Source organism: Crocuta crocuta, unplaced genomic scaffold (assembly GCF_008692635.1).
Source record: "Crocuta crocuta isolate KB4526 unplaced genomic scaffold, BGI_CrCroc_1.0 scaffold260, whole genome shotgun sequence".
In the NCBI taxonomy this organism is placed as follows: Eukaryota; Metazoa; Chordata; class Mammalia; order Carnivora; family Hyaenidae; genus Crocuta; species Crocuta crocuta.
This window is the reverse complement of record NW_027527525.1, coordinates 1,122,187-1,134,906: the sequence shown is the minus strand read 5'-3', so window position 1 is coordinate 1,134,906 and position 12,720 is coordinate 1,122,187. Positions and strand designations below refer to the sequence as shown.

Here is a 12,720-nt window from a genome sequence, read left to right as displayed (position 1 = left end):
AGGTCGTGATCTCGTGGTTCATGGGTTCAAGCCCCGCATCGGGTTCTGTGCTGACAGCTCAGAGCCTGGAGTCTGCTTCAGATTTTTTGTCTCCCTCTCTCTCTGCCTCTCCCCTGTGTGCACCCTGTCTCTCTCTGTTTCAAAAATAAGTAAATATTTTTATTTATTTATTTAAAAAAATTTTTTTTAATGTTTTATTTATTTCTAGGAGAGAGAGAGAGACAGCGTGAGCAGGGGGGGTCAGAGAGAGAGGGAGTCACAGACTCCGAAACAGGCTCCAGGCTCTGAGCTGGCAGTCAGCACAGAGGCCGACGCGGGGCTCGAACCCACGAACCGCGAGATCATGACCTAAGCGAAAGTCGGATGCTTAACCGACTAAGCCACCCAGGCACCCCTAAGTAAATATTTTTAAAAATTAAAAAAAATATAGTAGAACTTGGAAGACAGATTGACAATGATTGACAATGTCCTGCTCAACAGTCACCAAGAGGAGTGACATGTGTCCTCCTCAGTGTGTCAGATCAGGAGGCACTTGATGTTGCCTTGTCCTGTTACTGATGATGTTGACCCTGATCCCTGGATGAAGGCGATGTCTGCCAGGTTTCTCCACTGTAAAGTTACTATTTGTCTCTTTATTATTAGTAAGTACCTTGTCAGGAGATACTTTGAAACTATGTACCTATTGGGTTTCTCCTCTTACTTGTACCTGGCTAATTTTAGCACCCATCATTGATTATTTGCTTGAAACTGTTCACCCGTTGGTACTTGCCAAATAGCAGTTGTCCATCTCGTCATCATTTCTGTACTTAATCAGTGGGGATTCTAATGTCAGGAGGAACTTACTTTTCCACTCAGAGAAATTTAATGATTCGTATTGGTATGAACCCATGCATGTTCATTATATGGGTATTATCGATAACTGTGGTTATCTTTTGCTCAGTTTTTTCTAGATATGGCCACTGGATGCCTTTCATTTTTTGAGCACTGCCTTACTTTTGGCACTACGAGAGACGCCAGGCTCCTCTGTGCCGTCCCCGCCCCAGCCTTGGAGTCAGACACTGCTTCAGTGGACATCTCTCCAGAAGCCCAAACACTGAAATTAATAACGAGGAACTTTCATAGAAAACCAAATTGAGGGACATTCTCCAAAATAACTGGTCAGTGCTCTTCAAAAATGAAAGACAAAGCAAGACTGAGGAATGATCCCCGATTAAAGGAGGCTAAGGGATGTGGCGGGTAAATGCAGGATGGGACCCTGGACTGGATTCTGAATTGGAAAAGACACCAAAGGTAAAATCTGAGCAAGTGTCTCGATTAAGCAATAGTATTATATTAATCTTAATTTCCTGATATAACTTGGTAATTATCCTGTGGTTACACAAGACATCAATACTGAGAAATGGCAAGGCTATGGGAATTCACTGAATTTGTAAGCACTTTATGGCCATGTGACTTTTTGGCAGTGGGCCAACAGTTTTTGGCACTTTAAAGTGAAACGTTAAAAAAAAAGAATTTAAATTCAAATAATATAAATTGATACATACTAATTTAGAGAGGTGTCCATAATCAATTAATTGAAGAATAGTTGTCATACTTTTTGTGTAGAATTAGCCCACTTTTGTAAAACCAGACAGAACAAAATGTGCATATGCATTTTATCAACACATGGAGAGATTCTGAGAAGGGTATGTACTTCTTGTTAACAGATATTTCTGGGAAATGTGATTGGAAGGTGTGAGAAAGTAGGAGCTGTTACTTTGACTCGTGTTTTAAACAAAGAGCATGCTTGAATATTAGTGTGGAAAAGTAGTAAGCACATGTGCATTTAGTCTTGATGGCCTCCATCCAACCCCATCTCTGTTGCGTACTCCTGCACACAGGCAGTGCCACACAAAAAGTCTTACCCAATGAACACTCACCCATTTCTAGTCCTCTGTCTGCTTTCCCACATCTGATCCTTAACAAATCTGTTGGTTGGAGGAGCATAGGCCATGCCGGTTAACAGTAAAACCAGCTGACTCCTCTTACTTTTATCTGAGGAAGCTGGGAATCGTTCATCCTTGAGAACTTTATTCCTAAGTGCATATTCTTCTAGTCTCCTCAGAGGAGTATAAATTAGAAATTTGCCAAGTGTGTCATCATATTTGCACCTCTAAGGAACAGTGATTGGTTAAGTGGAACTTGATATTTCTAAACCCAGTTCATTAGTGAACGGTGATCAGTTCCTCCAGCGATTTTTTTAATGATCACTAGGCTTTTGTAGTTTATGTAAAATTTCATTTACTTGGGTTTATGTTTGCATATAGGTTAGTTTTCCCATTTAAGAGCCAAAGCTCCTTGATTCAAGAAGGGAACGGCAAGAACAAAAGTTAACACCTCTTGAAGGTCTCCTATGTTCCGAGAGCTATTCCAAGTTGACTAATGTGATGTCCCCACTACTAGGTCACATTGTCTCAATTTATCAGTGAGGAAACGGATACAAAAAGGTATGCCCTGCACCTCTGACGTGTTCAGTGGGTTAGTTTCTGCAAGAACTCGTCCCTGCCCCTTGCCTCCTTTTGGATTCATTCTCCAGAACTGTTTCTTTTTGCTTCCTTCTGTCACTGGGCTGCCTCATGACCTCATATAGCTCCTACATGCTGGTCCCACTTCTGCATTCTAGAGTCTTTGCCTTGTTCTGGCATGGTGTTTCTGTGGATGCTTCTCTTGGTAATTATTATTATGGCGATGACAGTAAAAATAGAACATATACTTGTCTTTCTCCAACCATCACTGTGCTGGGCAAAATGCTGAGCACTCCCAGCCTTTAAGCCGTCCATCCTTTCAGCTGCCTGATGAGGTTTAGGGGCTCAGTGTGGGATGGGGGGCCTGAAGGCCATAGCTAGGCTTGTCTAGGAACTGGAAGCTAAGTCCACTCTGTGATGTTCTCTTCATTTCAGTATTCACTTAGTTAGGCTCTTGCATTAGGTTTTTTTGCAAGCAAGTGAGCTCAGCCAGATTATTTCTCCCACAGCATTATAGCCACATCTTCCCAGACATTATAAGTATATGGTTGAACTAATATTCATACACATCACCACTCTATCAATGACATAAGCTAATAATGAAGTATCCCAATATTAAATTACATAGCTGAAAAGCATATAAAATATTAGATGTATGCCTACTTCATTAGTAGAAGCAGGTTTGTTTGTTTTTTTTTCAACCAAAGGCTATGGAAAAGAAGGGAAAAAGTTTAATCTTTCAACAAAAAGATAATCTTCCAGTAAGAATGCTAAAAGAAGTGACAAGATTTTCAGAAGTTCTGTGATCAGAAATGGTTTTCACTACAATAAAACCATCACATAACAAGGACGCCTGGGTGGCTCAGTTGGTTGAGCATCTGATTTCGGCTAAGGTCATGATCTCATGGTCCGTGAGTTCAAGCCCCACATTGGGCTCTGTGCTGACAGCTCAGAGCCTGGAGTCTGCTTTGGGTTCTATGTCTCCTTCCCTCTCTCTCTCTCTCTGCCCCTCCTTGGCTTGTGCTCTGTCTTTCTCTCTCTCTCTCTTAAAAATAAACATTAAAAACATTTTTAAAAACATCACATAACAAAGTATCTCAGTCTCTTAAAACATTTGCAACATCGAAGGGCCTTTTCTATGTCCTGGGTAAGCCACAGGTACCATTATACTGAAATTCTTAATAATTCCCTAGAAATTCTTACTGGTCTCCTTTCATTGTTTTTTCCAGGTCCTCCCTGTTACATTGAACCCAAAAGGCAAGCATGAATTGAACCGTGAGACTTTGTGATCTTTTCCAAATAGGTGTGTGTGTGTGTGTGCGCGCGCGCGCACGTGCATACATGTCTATAACTCTTTCTCGACTTACAGCTGGGACTTACAGATATCAGTTATATCCTGATAAAACAATTGTTAAGCTGAAAATATTTTAAGTCAAAAATGCACGCACTACACCTCCCTACCAAATATCATGGCTTAGCGTAGCCTGCCTTAAACATGCTCAGAACACTTACATTAGCCTATAGTTGGGCAAAACCATCCAATGGAAAGCCTTTTTTATAATAAAATGGTGAATATCTCATGCAATTTCTTGACTACTATACTGAAAGTGACAAACAGAATGGCTGTCAGCGGATCAGTTGCTGACACTCACGACCGCGGGCTGACTGGGATTGTGGCCGCCGCCCAGCACCATGAGGGAGGATCACGCTGTCAGTCCCTAGCACAGGAAAGATCCACACGCAGAATTCCAAGTACACTTCCCTCCTGTATGCATATCACTTTCACATCATTGTAAAGTAGAAAAATTGTAAGTCAAACCATTGGAAGTTGGGGACTGTGTATGTGTGTGTGTGTGTGTGTGTGTGTGTGTGTGTGTGTGTGTCTCACAGTACAGCATGAGATTTTGAGAAACTCCTTTAAAAAAAAAAATCTAACACTTAGCAAATCTGACATTGGCAATGGTGGTGCCAATCATGATGTATTGTGTGTGGATGTGAGTGGTGTAAACATAGGTATACGGGCAAATGGCTATACACGCCCTGTCTTCAGTGGTTGTTGTTGTTTTTTTTTTAATTTTTAATGTTTATTTATTTTTGAGAGAGAAAGAGTGTGAGAAAGCAGGGAGGGGCAGAGAGTGAGGGAGGCAGAGAATCCCAAGCAGGCTCTGCACTGCCAGCACAGAGCCTGAGGTGGGGCTCACACCCAAAAACCGTGAGATCATGACCTGAGCCGAAATCAAGAGTCAGCTGCTTAACTAAATGAGCCACCCAGGCGCCCCTTTAGTGTTTGAAATGACCAAGGGGAAGCCACAGGGTCACATCTCAATTCTATGTGAACTAAAGATATGCAGAATTTTAACGTACACTATCTTAATATTACATTAAATTCATGTTAGTATAATGTTAGTATTAAAGCATGCTGAATATAAACTACTGTGCTGGTGATTTTGGCACCTGATCCTTTGACGTTTCCTGTCAATAAGATTCTGGCATAGGGAATAGATTTGAGTAAGAATCCTAGCTCGGTGAGGCTTGATTTCAGGAAAGTCATCCAGTTAAAAAAAAGGTAGAAGTGTTTCCAAGGCCGAATAGCGAGAATTTCTCACTCAGTGTTGGAGGGGATGGACAGGAACCCAGAAGTTGAGTTACACTTGGTTCAAGCCTGGTGTCTGTACCTCTGCATTTCAGGACCCAGCGCACGCTGCCTGGGACATCTTGCTCCTCAAGGACCCACAGCGCTGACCTTACTTTGAACTGTATCCTGTCTCACTTCCCACTTGACGAACTCAGGGAAGTCAGTTGTACCGGATGCAACAGTCGTTTCAATGGCCTCCACACTGTTGCCTTCACCTTGTACACTGGGAAATGTCTTCCTGCTCCATGCACTGGCCAGTGATGCCAGCGCCCGGGGCACCGGCCCTCCCCCAAGACCTGTAGCACAGCAGGCAGCCACACAGCGCTCAGCTTTTCCACCAAATTCAATTTTTATAGGATTTAACCTGTCCTCGCGACCTGGACTTTGGGTGGTGAGTCAGCATCAAAAGCCAAGGCTAGTCCAAGGCCACCTGGGTGGCTCAGTCTGTTGAGCATCTGACTTTAGCTCAGGTCATGATCTTGCAGTCTGTGAGTTCAAGCTCCGTGTCCGGCTCTGTGTTGACAGCTCAGAGCCTGAAGCCTGTTTCAGATTCTGTGTCTCCTTCTCTCTCTGCCCCCAACCCCCCACTTGTGCTCTTTCTCTCTCTGTCTCAAAAATAAATAAATGGTAAAAAAGTTAAAAAGGTCAGTCCAGTTCTGGTTGCCCTGTGTCTGCATAAGAACAGTGTTATAGTGGCTTCGACGGCTCAGCTCTCTGGGATGCCCTGGGCCCTTGGCTCCCCTTAATAATCAGAGGGTGGGCCTCTGACATTTAGGAAGGCACATGACCATCCTTTAGCAAATCACCTCTGGTGATAAAGGTGTGTCTCTGGAGAGGTCTTGTTGTTGACGTGTTATTTTAGGAGATCCTGTAATTAAGCATCTACTCGGGGTGAGGCACTATGCTGGGGGTGAAGGGTATGGAGAAGTCTGGTATGATCCTTCCCACCTCGAAGGATCGCATTCCTGTAGCAGAAAACAAAATCAATGCCATGCTCATGGCTACAACTGCCGCTCGAAGCTCAGAGCCTTGTAAGCAAGAGAAGTCGCTCGGTCAGCAAATGCCTAGGAATCTCCTGATTTCAGCCTCAGAGTCACCACTTCTATACTAAAAGCAAATCAAAGGGCAGGGCTATGTTTTCTTCTTGCTGTGACCTCTTTGACTCCTATCTCTGGCTTATGGCCCATTTTTTCTTAGGGTGCATGAACCTCTTACATGTAGGTAGTGACCCTCTTTAGACCAGAGTGTTTTGAGGGCAGGATATTCATATTTGTTTGCTCCACATGTATAACAAATGCTTTATAGGCATTGTGGGTACTCAGCGCCTGAATAAGATTTGCTAATGCTTAGCAAGTGAACCTTAAGGGGAGATGTGTTATGGACTGCGTTGTGCCCCCCGCCCCCCGAGTTCACATGCTGAAGCCCTAACCTTCAAGGTGATATTCTATGTACCTGAGCTCCTTGGGAGGTGATTAGGTTTAGATGGGTCATGACAGTGGGGCCCCATGACAGGATTCGTGTCCCCTAGAAGGAGACCTGTCAGAGAACTTGATATCTCCCCCCGCCAGTAGGAGGACATGGCAAGACAGTAGCCATTTACAACCCAAAAAGAGAGGCCTCAGAAGAGCCTAAGCCTGTCAACGCTTGGATCTTTGACTTCAGCTTCCAGAACTACGAGAAAATAAATTTCTGTTGGTTAAGCCACCCAGTCTATAATATTTTATTGTGGCGGCCCAAGCTGACGGAGACAGGGGACTCAGGTTTGCCTCAGCTTCATGCAAAGAAGGCTGGGGAGGAGTTGGGAGGTTGAGGTGGACTTTCACGATGGCCGTCTCCAGTTACGAATGCAGGAAGGATGCCAGTAGGTCAGTTATGTCTTCTATGGCCCCAAAGATCAGAACTAAGATTGAGAAGTGGAGAGAACAGACAGACATATCAACGGAGCAAAAGGAAATAGAGCCTCACTGGATGAACTGAGTGGTCTCAGACAGCAGTCAGGGGCTCATCACTGGAGAGATCCATGTTGAGACCACACTGGACTGAGAGGGCCTGGGATGGGAGGTCCCTCTAGATCCTGAAAGCCCATGAGTCCATGATTAATCATTGCACGCAGGAACATAGTCTCTCATTTGCAGAGCAGATTACGGTATTCCAAAGCATGTTCATATGTCTTACGTCATTGGGTTTATCTAATAGCCTTGTGGTTGACGCCCAGCACACGCTTGATGAATGAGGGAATGAGTACACGAGCCATCGTTCTGCTGTGGACGGTAGAACGGGGCCATGTGTGCAGAGTGGTTTCTTGACTCCGTATTACTAAGGAGTGGCTTGAAGCCTCACCCCTGCTGTACCTACCACTCTACCCAACTACTCCAGGTTGGCAGTGATAACACTTTCTCTTTAAGTGGTGTTTTTTTTTTTTCTGGTTTTGTTTGTTTTTCATCTTAGTGAATTCTTCGGCATTAATATCTCCTTTCATCCTCACTACATGATGATGACTCTCATTTTTCAGGTGAGGAAACATGCCCACAGAGTCGAGTGACTTTTGCAAGGTCTCCAGCTCCTGCCGGGAGACGTCAGGTTTGCAGGTGATGATCCTCCTCTCCTGGCATCTGGGCACCTGCCCCCTTGGCACTGCTGGGCACGCAGTTCTTAGCCACAGGCAGACTTGGCAGGGACCCTGTTTCAGGATGCAGTTGCAGGTGAATGAATAACTCAGCTAGGGAACCTGGTCAAACAGTCAAGCCATTCTTTCTCGTACTCCAGCCGATTTCCGGTGTCTCCTGCCAGGTCCCCTGGTCCGAGAAAGTCAGTAGAGCGCTCACCCAGGAGTCCCCAGCCCTGACTGCACACACGGTCACTCAGGAGCTTGCAAAAAGCACCAGTATCCAGTTCCTGTGCTCCCCACCCCACACGTTCCAAACTAGGCTTTAATTGGTCTCAGGAGGGATCTGGGCTTCGGTGTTTTGGATAAGAGCTTCTTCAGATGATTGAGAATCACCAAACTGCACGTTTGTGCACGCAGCCTCACAGGTTAGCGTGATGAGGCAGGAAGGCCGAGGCCAACTCTGTTCCCAGGGTCTGCCGAGCCCTGTGCTGGTGGTTGTCTGCTTTACGGAAGTGATCTCATTTCTCCTTCCCTCCGACTCTCCTGATTTGAGGTGGGATACCGTGTGAAGTTACACAGCCCTTGTCTGTGACCTTGGGCCAGCCACTTTCGGTCCTCTGTGCCTCGATCTCTCTCCTCCTCCTCTGTCAAATAATGATGCTAACTTCCTCATGAGGCTTTTGTGAGCATTCACTCTGGGGACCACGACTGGCGAATAGCTTAGGGCTCCATCAGATCACTTGTTATCATTGCAGTAGCCACGAGGGGTGTGTGTGTGTGTGTGTGTATGTGTGTGTGTGTAATATTCCCATTTCCTTCGTGGCACAGTTAGCTGCTTTTTCCTGTGTGTAAGCCTATCACCACATAGCTATATCTGTATCGATTATGGAATTATGATACTTTTTTTTCCCTCTAACTGATATATCCACTCCACAAATGTTTATCGAGCACTTCCGGATGCTGGGGAATGGACAAGGGACAAGCAGTCTCTGCTCCTTGGAGAATTTTGTCTTCGAAAGGGACAGATGATGAACAAAGGTTATAATGATGTGCAGGGGTGCTGTGGTGAGGCAGGGGTGCTGTGGTGAGGCAGGTCAGGGTGTGGAATGTGTAACAAATGGTCCTAATTCATGCCTCCTCATTCGGGGAGACTGCGCCTGCCACGGCTAATTGCTTCTCCGTTATTTTTTTTTTACTTTACACGTGTGATGTCCTTGGACTCACTGTGATTACTGCTCTGGCCACCCTCAATATTAATCTACAGTCATGCCTCGGGCTTAGGAGATACATTCTGTTCCTTTTTGTATTCCCAGTGTCCGTCCATCCTTCTTCCCTCCCATCCTTTCTTCCTTCCTTCCTTGGTTCAGTTTGAGCAACGCATCCAGAGAAGCTGTGCCAAATGCTAGTGTCACACAGATGAGAAGACCTTTATGGAAGTCCTCATAGTCTTTGGAGAAGAACAGATGGGCAAGCACATATAGGTTTGGACCATCATGGGTGCTCTGCAGAATGGAAACCCACGGGATAGGTCGCCCTTGAAAATGTGCGGGTAGGAAGTATGCATGTCACTCCGCAAGCCTGGATTTTCAAGGTGAGGGGCTGTGTCCCACTTTGGTTTAGGTCACTGCCCGAGGCACAGTAGGGACACATCGAAGGCATGGAGGGTAGCTGAACAGATTGAGTATCCTTTCTCTGGGGATTGTCCTCATCTCCAAACAGAGATTACTTAATGCTGTGAGTCCATGCACGCTTATGGAGTCCCATGACGCTGCTCAAAAAGCCCTTCCTCCTTGGAGCTGCCGGAAAAGGTCACTCTTCTGTGATATCCTCAGCTTCTCAGCACTGCTAGAAGCTGACTGATGGCGAGCAGGGAAGGGAGGGCCTCAAAATGCCCCTGTCTGCCCATCTTGCTTGCCTGTCACACCCAGGATTCATTTCTGAGAACGTCTTTGGCTCCTGTGAAGCAGTGTGGTCCTGTGTGGCCACGGGCAGTGCTCATTGTACGCTGAGCCCTGAGCACAGGCTGGGGTTGGAGAGGTAGGGGCCCCGGTGGGTGGAAAGGATGGGCTCTTTCTCCCCCCATTTCAAAGTAATAAGAAGGCTTGGGGAATCATTAGGTATGTCTGTGACCGCATTTGCTTCCAGTTTCCACTGAACACAAAATTCTGGATGGACTGAACCCGGCTCAGCAAAGGAAACGTGGATGGACAAGGAAGCTGATGGCGAGTGCAACTTGGTTATTTCTAACACGCTTCATGCTTTTCAGAGTATGTTCCCTGCACCCGTCTTCACCGGGACTCTAGGCGCTTAGAGCACTCTTAGCACGTCAGCATCCAAGTCTTACAGGAAGATCGTAGACTTTAGAAACTTTCTAAGCAACTGATGGAAATCAACGCCTTACTAGCAGTGTAGCTGTGTCTCAAAGTGTTTAATCTCCCACTTTGAGCTCCAGTTTTCCCATCCAGCAAAAAAAAAAAAAAGAAAGAAAGAAAGAAAGAAAGAAAAAAAAAGGTGGGACTGTTCATGCAGGCAACTCTGAATGTTGTAACAAACAAACCTCAATGTTTCAGTAGCTCAGCACAAAAGATGCCTATGTCTTAGTCACAGAATAGCTGGGGGGAGGGGCGGTGCTCCTGGTCAGTGGGGGCGTTCCTACTGCAATGATTGGAAGACGGAAGTCTGTCCCAAGCTGTTGGTCTGCCATCCCTACAACAAACAACCTGGAAATCCACCCAGCTGTCAGGGGAAGGGATGCTGGAAAAGGACACCCACTTCCTACACACCATGTCCTGAAAGTGGCATACAGCCCCTTCCCTTGCATTCTGTCGGTGAGAACTGGGCACATCTTCCTTACCCTGAAGCAAGGGGCTGAAAAGTGCAATCCCTGCCTGGGTGATGACTCCCTAGAGGTAACTGGGCTCTAGAATGGGGACCCTAACCTTTTGGTGAGCACTACTGCCATAAATACCTTCTTTTAAGGGTGCCGGGGTGGCTCAGTTGTTTAAGCGTCCGACTCTTGAAATTGGCTCAGGTCATGATCTCACGGTTTGTCAGATCGAGCCCCAAAGCAGGCTCTGTGATGGGAGCATGGAGCCTGCTTGGGATTCTCTCTCTCTCTCTCTCTCTCTCTCTCTCTCCCTCTCTCTCTCTCTCTCTCTCTCTCCTTCTCTCTGCCCCTCTCCCACTCCCACTCTCTCTCTCTCTAAAAATAAATAAATAAACTTTAAAAATACCCTCCTTTAGTGTAGCATATGGCCAAGGCTGAGTTTATGAATACACCCTAGCTCTGTGTGCACTACAAACTCTGCTCTGTTTATGTGCAGTATTTTTCCTACTTTTATCTGTTGCTGCTTCTTCACCTTACAGGGTAAAGGATTTTTTCTGTGTGTTTTTTTCGCAGGCTAATTTGTAAACTCTTAAGTTGGTGGCATGTTCGACATTTGGGGATGATAGTCCGGAGAAGCTAGTCTCTTTCTGTGTCTGTCACAGTATTTTGCCAAAAACCGTTGATGGATCGACCAGTTCCTGATGGCTCCTACAGGGCTGTGTGGCTACTTGACTTCCCTTTCTAGATGTTTCCACCGAGAACTCAGCAGAATCTACAAGAGGGTTTGGATTTCAGTGTACGGAAAGGGGTTTTTTGGTAGAGTGTGGTCAAGCGTGGTGACAGTTTCCTGAGAAAGAAGAGAGGCATCTTCTTTGGAAGTTTCACAAATAAGAGCTCACTGGGTGCTCGCTGGGGGCCAGAAGCCAAGGGCTCACTTGTGTCGGCTCACTGAAACCCCTCAACAACCCAGGGCAGGTACCAGCACGATGGCCAATCTCTACAAGAGGATCATGAGGCTCGGCGACCACACTGTGCTGTCACCTGGTGGAAGGGAGCATGGAGGTGAGGGCTGATAAGGGCCCTTCCTACTCTGCACTGCCCTTGGCCTCCCCAGGAGGTAGGTGAAGGGGGGCCAAGGCAGATTCCGTTGCGGTGTCCCAGACAGAGATCTGAGCAAGTCACAGGACTCAAGGTTTGGTGGAGAACTAAGGTGATAAGATGGATTATGAAAGCAAGTACCATTGAGTCTCATTGGTCGCCATAGTTACGTTGTATAAAGTGGAGAGAGACACTGAAGTAGTGAGCACCGCATCATTGCCCCAGGGAGAAGTACAGGGTTACGGTTTGGGGCCTCTGGCCACAGCATTTTCATTGGCCAATCAATACATAACCTGGTTTTATGCATGTTCCTGTTTAAAGGCACCTTCTTTAATATATATTGTTGATTCATTAGCATTGAACTTGGGGCCAACAGCACCGGACCCCCTGGTCTGAAGGAAGCTTACCTCACACACATCTTTTCTCCAGAAGGCACATCATAGCTTCCGTGCTGGGGAACACTAGACAGCACTGAGGCACTGTGCTTAGAGGCTCTTTTAAGCATCGAAACCACCCAAAAAAAAAGTAGGGGGGGCACAAAAATGTGGAAAAGGTGGCATCACATAGACCTCAGAAAAGACACTTTGTTATAGTTCGAGAGCTGAGAACAGAGCAGAACATCACCTTGTCCAGCCTCAGCGGGGGAACATGGAAGCCGAACAACTTCTTTTTTTTTTTTTTTGGCTGCCCTGGAGTAGCTGAAAAAGACTGTGACAGACATACTGGGGATTACAGATGCATTTTAGCAAGATGGCCAGTTCCCAACACAGAATCCCGAGGCGGGCGAGGGTCGGGTCGACCGCCTGTTGCAATCAAGCGTGAACCGCAGGACCCTGGTGAGCTGCCATTCTGGGCAGGGTTCTTGTAGAGCTTTCCAGAGCAGGTGATGCCACAGACCAGGGTCTGCGGACTTTCTGTGCAAAGGGCCTGGGAGCAGCTATTTTGGGCTGTGCGGTCTCTATGGCGCCTGCCCCGTGCCACTGAGGCACAGAGCAGTCCTGGATAATACTTAGTGACTGGACATGGCTGTGCTCCAATAAAGCTTTAT

The 12,720-nt window shown here is 46.3% G+C and overlaps 1 long non-coding RNA gene across 1 annotated transcript; it reads left to right on the top strand.

The window, feature by feature from the left end:
• Positions 1–715: 715 nt before the first annotated feature.
• On the top strand, positions 716–3,818 carry LOC144231906 (uncharacterized). The gene is made up of 3 exons (XR_013335235.1): positions 716–1,290; positions 2,307–2,486; positions 3,734–3,818. It is a non-coding gene; the product is annotated as an uncharacterized LOC144231906 (long non-coding RNA).
• Positions 3,819–12,720: the final 8,902 nt, after the last annotated feature.